We start from the raw sequence: 11,949 nt of genomic DNA on the forward strand, positions 1-11,949 counted from the left end.
TTTTGCAATGGACATAAAAGTGAATCTTGTCTAAAATTAGAAGAGAAAGAAGAGGAAGGAATTAATCTCATACATTTCCAGAACCAACACACTAACTCATTTAATGTTCCCCTCCTAATCAACACAGAAAAAGGAAAGAAACTGATAGACATACAAAGACCACCAAAACCACTCTAATATTTTTCCCATTTTTTAGTATCCTTTTAAGACATTTACCTCCAACTCCACAGCGCAGGCTCTTAATGCTAGTGCAGCCCACCTAGCACTGCTAGAAAGAGAAAGATCATGGAAGCACACTCAGCTACTACCTTTCACTAGGCAGCAGAGACCTGACTCAATCCCAATCTAGATTTACCAGTAATTATCAATACATGTCATCGCTTTTGATTAATACAGTATAATCAAGGGGAGGAGAAGCAGTAGAAGTAGTGTCAGAGTCCTCTGAAATTCTTGTGAGGAAGAAAAAAAAAACACTTATAAACACAGATCCCAATTTCTGAAGCTACTGCATGGATTTAATGACAACCTATGTGACACACTGTAACTTCTAATACTGCAGAAATGCTTGTATTTATTCAGAAAACTGTTCAAAATAACCTGTGGCCATGTACCAGTGGAACTGAGGCCATATTCCTGCTTGGAGGACAAGCCAGAACCAGACTGAAAGACCTGCAATTCAGAAATCAACAATTCTTTGGGCCAGCAGCTGAAGACACAAGATGAGTCACACAGAGCTCCAGGCTACCCTGCTCCCCAGAAGTCAAACCTTTTTGCACTGCAGTAGTTACTAATGGGGGGGGGGTTCCTAGTGCCATCAGGGTCTGTAGGATACACAGAAATTCGTACCATCTGAGGCCACTTTTCTGTGCTCTGAAAAATACAGGATACTATCCTTAATGGAAAGGAAGACGACATCCTCAAGGAAAGCAGAGAGAGATGGACAGGAACCCTGTACTACCATCTAACTTCCCTACCTAACATCGCTATCCCTATTCACTATCTAATGGCACACACTGTGAAGATAGAGCCTTTGGGTAGGAAAGAGGATGCACCTGGTTACCTGGTAAGGACATTGGTAGCACAATTAGGAAATTTAATTATATTCCAAAGTGGTCCCTGAGAGCAATTCCCTTGCTTGGGAACTGCTGCCTTAAAATGGTGGTCAGAACACAAGAGCAGCTACTTGACTGCCGAGTCTAGGACAAAAAAATATTTGAACCATGCCACAGCTGCAGCCAACACAGACACCCAAGAGCAATGACAAAACACACCTTAAAGCGCTGTAACTGGAACACAGCACACAGCATTCTTGAACAAAGAATCCCATGTATAAAATATTATCAGTCACTGCTTTGCCCAGGCTCTACCATAGATACACCAGCTACCTAGCTCAGTTATCAGAGGATGGCATTCAGAGCTAACCTTACGCTACAAAACACAGCTCCAAAGCAGAGTAAAAGGCAAAGGGAAAAGAGGGCACGCTCTTCTCTGTTGACAAAGGATTCATAGTGATCTAAGCAGGGGGGAACTTTCAATACTAATAAAAAATAAGGTAGTCAGTCTCCATTCAATTGCACTGTGCAGAAATCACTGTGATTTATGACTTCTGCCTAGATCCAATTGCAGAGAGGAAAAAAACCACCCCACGTGTGCCTCTCATACTAAGTATACACCATCTCATGTCAGTGCAAGACACAGGAGCAACCAATACTGCCTGCTTTACACAGACAAAATATTAAAGGAATTAATTCCTAAGGCAATGGGAAAACACTACATGGGAGAACTTCCAAGTCACAAATTCTGCTTATTTAAGCTAAGCTGCTTAATCACATTAATTAAAGAATTAAGAAAGCATCTGGGGAAGAACACATTCACCAACCAGTCTCTAGCCATTCCTGATCTTGCATTACTTTTTCTGGGCAAAAATTCCCCTGCTGGCACAGTACAATCTATCATCAGCCATTACGCTGATCACTATCCATTAGTTTTGCTAAGTACAGGCATGAAATTTAAACCACTTTTGTTATTTATGTACAAGCTATTCACATACTGGATGTGAAGCAACTATATAATGCTTCATGTTAACAAGAGAAGTGTAGCTGAATATTAGAGTTACGCATTAAAAACAACCAAGAGAAGTAATAATTCTCTTCACAAAAAATTGTTTACTGATTTTTTTGTTTGGTAAGACGAGCAGGACAGAAACTTACACTCTTTAAAAATACAACTCATTAATACACAGTGTGGTAAGAACCCATGAGAATGACAAGTTTTAAGTATCAGTCCCATAAATACAAAATTCAATTAAAATGTCATTCTAGAAAACACTGAGAACAGAGTTGGAACTCTTACAAACTGATGATTTTTCTTCCCTACTATTAAGGCAGACTGATTAAAATGAAAGATAATCCCCTTTATTTCAAAAGCTAATTATTACATGTAATAAAAATTTTGCACGAGAGACCTAAATGCAAGAACTGAATTCTACCAAGACCATCAACCCACACATCTTTGCTGTAATACAGTAACTGCTTGAATTTTCCCTTACAATTATATTTATAAAATAGACTATCAGGCTCAGCTTTGATTTCAGCATACCACATTTCTTACCACTTAGGAAACAAAATGCAGAACAGCTGTGAAGCAAAACCCACTATATGCAAATATTCAGAAAAAAAAAAAGTACAAGCAGAAAATCCCTTGCGAAGACCACTTCAGTGGGAACTCTGTGATAAAAGTTATATTAAAATGCCAGTTATGCCTTGGTGTAAAGATATCCAGAGGAAGCATCCCACGCACATTTTTCCCAATGGGTGTGAAGAGATGCCTGCTTTGCACAGTTTAGATGCCTGCATGAGTTAAATGCCCAAGTTGTCTGTACTGCCAGCAGTGCTCCAGAGAAACTGAACTGCTTGCTACACTCACTACTATGTTTCCTGCACTGCTAATTCAGACATCTAAATGTAGATGTCAGATTTAGGCAGTGGTTTTCCCACTCTTTCCAACACCCAAAATAAAACCAAAACCAATTCTGCATTAATTCACTACCTTTATCCATATGCAGAAGCAAACAAGATGCCAGGCCTCCACACACTGGAATCGCGTTACACCAACAATCAACCCATCTATCTCAGCAACCTCTCGCTACAGGGAAACAGAAATAGTCTCCTCTCATCTCCTGAATAATTGCACACCAGGCAGCGTTCACTACTAAGTCATATTTCTGCCCAACCTTGGGCATAGCTCCCCCAAGTTCCAAACTATTTTACCACAGGGAAAATATAAAATCTAAAATAAAGGGACTAGAGGGAGAGGGTTGGCTTCTGTATTCATTAAGATTTCCTGCTCCAACATCCTCTATTAGCAGGATGTGGATGGAATACAGCAGTAAAAGCTAGCTCATCAGTCACTCTCACATCCCTGGAGTGTTGATACATTTCAGCTTGAACTTCCCTTTGGTGTCTTCTTCCAGCAGTCAAACTGTGATGGCCTGGCACGTACACATTTTTTCTTCTCTTGCACTATGATTCAACACTGCTAGAAAGAGGTGTATATGAGTAAAAATAAACTGTTGATTCTTGTTACATGGTCTAGGAGTAGGAAATGCAAGCCAATTATCAATGTAAGTGCCTCACCGAAAAAAAAAAAAGTAAAAGGAAAGAGCACTGTATCCCTAGACACAAATTCAAGGCAGCAGCCTCATGCACTTTCTCCAATCCCACTGCAGCTTACCGAGGTGAAGGAAGGTATGTTACCACGCCAGCGCTGACTCCTTACCCAAGTCTGAGCATCACAGAAGTATCCTGCAGCAACTCTGACAGTTTCATTTGTCCACCCTGCCTATGAAGTCTATTTTCACTCCCCATTTCATTTTTAAATCCTGACAAATACTTAGGCTTAGTCCCTTTGGCAAATTAATCACCTTTTCCCCAGGTGCACCTCCAAGAACTTCTGCTGTTGAAAGTTCCTCTCCTTCCCTCCTCCTGCTATGTCCGTGCTTCAGTACACGGCTACCGAGAGAGTTATTGCATAGGCGAGCCTCTCTTCCTTCTCTCTACACACACATTTTGCTCCAAATACCATCAATATGAACGTTGAGAAACTTAAGAACAACCAGTACATATTCCAGGTCTCATGCTCATGCTTGTTTAATGTATCTTGTTATATTTAAACCTCAAAGGATAAGATACGATACATGTTGTAACAAATCCTTCCTGAGGGCATTCTTACGTCTTTGGTAGATGATCATTGCACTTAGAACACTGCATCTTAGTCTAAACAAGCCATCAATGAACTACATGTAAGATTTTCTAGACTACTGGAAACAGTTATGTCAGCACGGACCAAAGTACAAAGGCACTTCTTTATTTTATGTTTTAATCATTTTAAATAATCAGCAGCCTCAACGCCTTATTTGCCTTTGAATACAAAAGATGATAGAAAACACAGCTTTTTTATCTTGCAACATCAAAACCAAAGGACTATATAAATATTTAGTGAATGATCAGTACACTCTGAATTAGAAGTGAGAATATCACAGTATTACCCAGACATTAACAGCATCAGAGACTGACAACACTGAAATGCAGGGACACAGTCAATTGCTGGCACAAACCAGGTGTAATACTGGCATGCAGCAACACAGTCAAAATAAAGTCAGGATGGCAATGTTTGCAGTCTGTTATACACTTTGATGTGTCATCTTCCATTCAATGAACTTCTGTCATCTCTGACATGCTTGACAACAGTTTTCAACAACAACGGGGAAAATAGTAATTTGACTTCTTTACGCTGCATCATAATTTATGAAAGCAAGATGACATAATGCACCTAAACTTCCTTGCAGAGTCACACCCCCAAAATAACCACCCAGCTGCTGTGCTCCACAGACAGGGACTTCACTAAAGCATGGGATGAAACCGTCAAAGCTCAGAATTTAATTTATCAAGCGTCTCACGTTTAACACATGCCCGAAGGGTGTACTGCTGCTGCTTCTTTCCTATGCAAAGGCTAAAATAACGGCCCTGCCCAAGTGAACTAGCTGGAGCTCCAAAATATTCCCAGGGCCTTCAAAAAGTTCAGCATCTGCTAGTATCACACACTGAGATCCTCAGTTTAGGTCCAAGTAGACTAGTGATAAACCATAGGCAACAGATACTCAATTCCCCATGCAAATATGTTACACAAATCTGAAAAAATATCTACAAGTACATCTTTTTACAGGTTAAATAAGGATAAACTTTTAAGATAACTGAACAAATGGAGTAGTTAAATTTTAATTCTAATGGGCTTTATTAACCTCAACTAAGTGTCTCAGCCAGAAAAGTAAATAATACAACACAAACAACGCCATAAAGACCAGGTTTCAATTTTAACTCTTAAATCCCCAGATTAGCTACACTGAATTTTGGGATCATTTTTAACTTGAGCCAATAATTCACATAGATGAAGCCAATTACAGGATACACTACAAAATTATACATAAAGACATCACTGAGCAAGGTATAGTAGTATGAACAAATTAATTTTTTAACTTAATTTTAAAACGACCATTCACTTCAAAACACTATAATGATTCTGCTGCCAAAAGCACATGACAAGAACATGGTAGACCTTATTCTGGAAATGGAGTCTAAAATATTTAACTTGGAAAACAAAGTTTCAAAAGTATCAGTACTGGCCCCCACATTATTCTGTATGTCCAAGCTACCCTTAAAGTAATTCTCAAAAAAAGAAACCTTTTATCATTTAGCTAGTAACTTAAAAAATAGTTAAAGCTCCAAATTCAAAATTCCCATTACCCAACAATTAATCTAACTATTTCCTTGGCTATACATAGGTTTGACTGTCACAGTATTTTCTCAGCTGTGAAGTAATACAGTCCTTGTTGAAAACATTGTGCATTTATTATTTAATTTTGTGTGGCTTCTGTCATAAAATAGTTTCTCTAATTAGGAAGTAAGCTCAGCATTTTAGGGAATTAGTTCAGTGTTCAAAGACAACAACAGCCAACTTTTTCAAAGTCATCTTCATCCTTCCCTAATAGAACTATTTTTCAGAATATTCTTAAAGAAAAACAAAAAAGCGAACATATAGATCATGACTATGCCTACAATCACCACTTAGGGATTTCTGTGGACAGCACATTCTCAGTATGAAACGTACCACTGACATAAACACTTTGTGCAACAAGGCTTTCTTTTAAAATGATGACCTCCAATATCCAATGAAAAAAATGTATCTTTCCACTGGAGACAATTTGTTTTTACATTCGTTGAAGAAGAGATGGAGGAGAAGCAGTTAAAAGTAAATTACAATTGAGCACCTAAACCTTTCAGCAGTTTTGAAAAATCCCACCTTTTTCCACGCCTAAAGCTATGCAAGTGCTCTCGCATGATTAACGGTCCCTTGAAAGGGCAATTCTGAACATGCTGATTTTTAAATATTCAAGAAACACCATTTTTAACAAAGGCTACTAAATTTAAAAAAAAAAAACAAATGGGAACAGCATTGCTTAGACTACTGAACGTAGCAGTCTAATCACAAGAAAAACTGGAAGTCACACAAGGTAGCTGCTGCTGCTAGGTGTAGAAGGAGCTTGAATGGCCTCTAGGTACCAGCCTTGCTTTCCCCCCCTCACATAGAGCTTTGCTATATTCAGGTACCAAGCAGAAAAACTACTGAAGAAATACAATAGCAAAGTGCAAGTCAGCAGTCCTTACCGCAGCCTGGAGAGACAGGAAGGAGTTCCAGGCTGTCTAGCCCACCCGCAGGAAGCTCAAGAGCTACCCCACCAAGGGAAGGTTTTGGGAGACAGAGCTACTGCAGTTTGGACCCTGGTTAGGTCCCAGGCCACCAACCTCTTTTTGCAGGAAGGAAATCCTCATTCTTCTGACAGACAGGGTAAACATGGGCAATCTTTTCCCTCTCTCAAAATCCCGTTGCAAGACCTTCTTTGGGAAACGTTAACATAGAAAGGGACAATCCAGTCTAACAGAAGACAAGTGCACACCAGACTTTGGCAATAGGGTAAAATGAGAAAGGCAGTATTAGCATGAGCTTCTGGAGATCCACATATTTAAATCAAGAAAGCAAACCCAACTAAAGAGTCTGCTGTATGGCTGTGAAAGATTAGTTTGCAATCAGCTCAAAGATGGATTTCATACACTGCTGCGCTTCGTGCTGCACAACAAAGCTTACTTGTCACTTCAGCCTCTGACAAATCCTTAAAGATAAAGTTGCTAAGTCACTCATGCTCTGCAGTGGAACACAATAAAACTTGTCATCTGACACCAGTCATGAGCAGGATTACACCACGATGTTCAACCCAAAGATACACAAAATAAGCAGAAAAGCAAAAAAACTATACAAAATACTGCTCAGCATTGGTCTGAGTTCAAGTGACTTCAGTATGAACAGATTTAGGTCACAGCTGAGCACCCATGTTTAGCCTAGGCACCTCACCTCTTACTAAGGAAGAAAATAGATACAAACACTCCCTCAAGTGTTTCTTTGCAGTTGCCAAAACATAGCAAATTGTGTTAAATTTCTGCATTTCAACTGCTACACAAGTTACCAGCTGCACTGCATTGGCCTCTGAGGCAAAGACGACAGACATTTAAAAAAAGACACCCCCCAAAAAATATAAATATACACACACAAAAATTTAAATAGGCTAGTACCTGTCACTACTCCATTTCTGGTGGAAAAGGAGCCAAAGGAAGGAAAGTAATGAGCACTACCCAGCACTCCTGATGGACAGGCCTAATCTTTAATAGAGCAGAGGTAGCCAAAACATAGCCATCGGGTTTTAATCAAATATTGCCAGTCAAATTGCAACTGCAGTTCTTAGCTCAAAGTTGTGGCACCCCGCAAGCACTGCTCTCTCTTACACAGCACTGCTCCCAAAACATTAGCCACATTTTCTGGCTCTCCTCTTTGATGCATTTTTCCATGCTGCCACCAAGGCTACTGGGGCTCTCTGTTTTCTTTAAGCTTTGCTTTAAAATGAAATCTCTTCAGGGCAAGGATCTTTCCTTGATAGGTCAGCTTCTGTCAGCTTTCTAAACACACATACACACACACAAAAAAAAAAAATTCTATCACCATACAATCTAAAGGACTGCGAGCTGTAAAGCAGCACAAGCAGCTGAGGCAAAGCAAAGGCACTTCCTGACATCATACTGGACATCACCTTAAAGCGGGATTCAGATTGCACCCACCCATACTTTTACCCTGGAGAGGGCACAGGTCAAGTACACAGATGTCTTCAAGCAACACTAGCTTGGACAGTGTAACAAAATAACTTTCTCAAAGGACAACACTTTTTTGTTATCAGTAAACTCTGGATTCAGCCCTTTTGCAGTGGCACTTTCTAGTATACTTGTAGGATGTGGTCTACCAACCATGTTAGTGATCCACATGGACCTTTTCAAAGCAAAAAGCAAATAAGCAAAATGCCCCAACCAACCAACCCCTGCAAATGACCTGAGCATAAGTTGAGCAAAGTTGAAGAAGTCTAAAGACAAACTACTCTTCCAGAAGTGCATGATGCATTAACATCTTGTCCTACAGCACAACCATACATCAGCTAGCAGAGTTTCCAACTGTCTGAATTGCACGTTACAAAGACTGCTTACAGCCATCCCTGAAGGATGTGTGTGCTGCAGGGAATGAGGCAGATTCACTAGCATGTACACAATCCCGTGAAAAATACATGTGGGCGAGGTAGCTATCTGGTCTGACAAGTTTCAATCCACAGCACATGTTTATTTTCAAAAAGTAAGTCCAACAACACTAACTTCCAGAATTATTAGCAAATATTTAGCTACATATAGCAACCCTACATTGAGTTTTGACTTTAAAATCTGGTTAACTGTTCAATGGGCAGCCTTAAGCATTGCCTTCATCACAGAAAATGGATCTATACTGGCTTACTAAATACTTTAAGTCCCCAGGACAACATGGACGGCCTACATCTCCACTAGCCCCAAGCTGCATACTGTATTAACCTTGCTCAGCGAGACCACACTAAGTTAGGTGCATCCATCTAAACAGTTTTGCCAGCATGGAGCTCTTCACCACTCAAGCCACAAGCCCAGGTTTGCTTCCTGGATGGTGTCAGGAAAGTAGGCACCCCGTGATACCAGCCTCCACTCCTCTACCATCAGTCTTGCCTTGGCCTTAGGCCAGGATTTATGAAGTCCAGCAACACTTACATCAAACCTCTATCCTGGGAAACCTGCTAAAAAGAAAATATGTCTAGATTTCCTTTACACAGGTATTGTATTAAGAAGAGGAGTGCATTTGTCCTCACTAACTAAGGGAGGAAATGGAAATGAGTATCAAGACCACTCTGTGTTACCATTATTCAAGCTGGGACTTACCATGCCTGGAAGCACTCTGACAGCCTCAAATTTGCACTGAAGTGATGTTGCCCAGCACAAAAACAATTGAGTAAAGGATGTCAGTGCAGCAGTAGTGAGCAGTCAAGCAGGCTAAAGACAGAGGACAGCCAAAGTGCAGCATGGCTTACAGAACTTGAATCTGGTAAAGGCATCCCTCTTTCTACCCTCCTCTTCTTGGCCAAGAATTATGGGGATGGGACAGCTGAGTATCTAACATGATGTTGCTAATAACTTCAACCAAGTATTTTTAACAATTAACATCTCGGAAAACCATGCTCTGCTTTCCTTCTCGATCGCTGTCACTATGCCCGAAATGCGTAGGCAAAACAAATCCTCAAAGGAAAAGTCTCCAGCTGTCCTAATTAAAAAAGTCAACTCAAAGTAACCATCACATCGAGTCCTGCAACACGGCATTGAGTTCCACTGTGAAAATTATTTTCCTTCCCACAAAAAGGGGACGGTGACCTATGCACAGAAGAGGGGCAAACAGTGACTGTGAAGGAAAATGAGACAAAAATAGCTTGCTCGATTTTTCTTGGTACATGGAAAAGCCATTACAGAAGTTTACACAGCAACAATGAAGCCTGACAAGTTAATGAGCTGCTGCTTGTTAAGTTACAGGAGAGATGGCCCATCGTTCAGAAATTCCTATGCTGCACAAACGCGAGTTGTAAAAATGACTAAATTGGTCAAACCAAAGATCAGAAGTTCTGGTTCTTTCAAGAAGCAAGATATTTGATTATTTCACTAGGGGGTTTTTATGCTTCCATGAAAAAAACCCAAAATCTCACAACTCTGAAAAGCTCCTTGCAAAAAGGTGGCACTGCTTTATTACTCCCAAGCCCCAAAGCCTGTTGAACAGGTAGCCTGGTGTTTCAAAGCTGGCTGAAGTAACATTTGCAAAGACAAACAGAAGTCCGGAGAGCACGTTGGCAGGATGGTATCAGCGCAAACACAGGGCTCTCCAAGCCTAACGGTGCCAGTAAGTACTTCCAGAGCAACACCCACACGAGGGCCTCAGCAAGGCACAGAGCTGTAAAGTTTTACCATCCTTGTGACGAAGGGAAGTACCGGGCCTCCCTTCAGCGCTGGCAGGGACACTGAGGCACAGGATAGTCATCCAAGGACATCCAGAGTCTGCAGCAAGACACTGAGGCATATCAGCTACCAAGAAAACCAGACTTTTGTTACCAAGACCAGTTATAGAACTTTCGCTTGCTGTTAAGAGAACATACTGTATCTGGCATTACTCTGTCAGCAGCACCAAATAATCAAACAGCAATTTGATATTCACATCTCTGACGAGCTGCATTAGTTACAGAAACAAGATTAAAAATGTAGGATCCTTTAAGATATGCTGCACAAGCCAGGCCAGTTTCAGCCACAAGCATCAAGAGTAACTCTTCAGGCTGTTTTTTCCCTGGAGGATACGCTCTTTTGCAATGTGGAGATATCTTATCAGGGATTGCTTCTATCACCGAGGGCAAACAGAGCCCTGTGAAAATATCAGGCGGGACTTAAGCACCAAAGGGCTGTAGCCAACCTCAAACCAGCAACTGAAGTAGTAGCTGGCCATCTCTCTATATAGGATGCTTTCCCTGCTGTAGCAGTCTACACTCTAAGCCTTAGACACGAAGAAATCAAAATTATTTGCTGCCAGCATGGATGCTGCCACATCAACTTCCTTTGCTGCCCTTACTCCGGAGCCCTCTCTTCAGAGATGAATGGGACTGCGAGAGCAGCATCCAGCTCCCAAGCCCTTGGTCCCTCTGCAAGAAATAGCCACCCACCAACGAAGGCAAACCCAACCGCCCGGCTAGGAGTTTTTAGAAGTAACGTGAGGGCAAATTCAGTCAATATCTTTCTTTGTTGAAACCCAAGCCTCTTGTACAAATTGAGGCTTGACTTGACAAAGGGTTCAGCTTGCCTCTTACCCTTGCTGCGAAGATAGTTTAGTATTTCAGATCTGTCTGAACAGTTGAACTGAGGTCTGGCTTTTACTGCCTGAAAAGCACCAAGTAACCACTGTAAAATATTAGCTTGTGACAATCATCAGGCGAGAGGTTTTGCTTTCACCAGTGCAAAGTCAAATAAACTCAGTTTATAAGAAATGTAAATCTCTATCTAACATCTAGAAATAATTCTCTTTTATAGCTCAGGAAACTGATTTCTACTGTAAAACGTTTCATTATAAAACAGGAAACGGTTCAGAAGTGTATTTCTTTAAACACCAGCTTGGAAAACAGCACTGTATAAAAAAACAAAACCCAAAACCCCTCTTCTCTACACGCTGTGCAACACAACGCAGAATTCCCACGAAGAGAAGAACCCACCCGTGGCAAACTTACCCTAAAAACCCATCAAAGCACCTCTATCGATCCGTTATGCCAGCAGAAAGAGAGTCCAGAGGAAGAGACGCCAATCACGAGTAAACAAACTCAAACCCCCCGGTCGCCGTGACTTGCGGCAGTATCGCCTTCACGCGGTGCTCGCCCCGGGAGAGAGACCGATCCCCGCCGCCGACTTCCAGCAAGTGCCGCCG

The sequence above is a fragment of the Haliaeetus leucocephalus genome, unplaced genomic scaffold, assembly GCF_000737465.1.
Source record: "Haliaeetus leucocephalus isolate CR32 unplaced genomic scaffold, Haliaeetus_leucocephalus-4.0 Scaffold240, whole genome shotgun sequence".
In the NCBI taxonomy this organism is placed as follows: Eukaryota; Metazoa; Chordata; class Aves; order Accipitriformes; family Accipitridae; genus Haliaeetus; species Haliaeetus leucocephalus.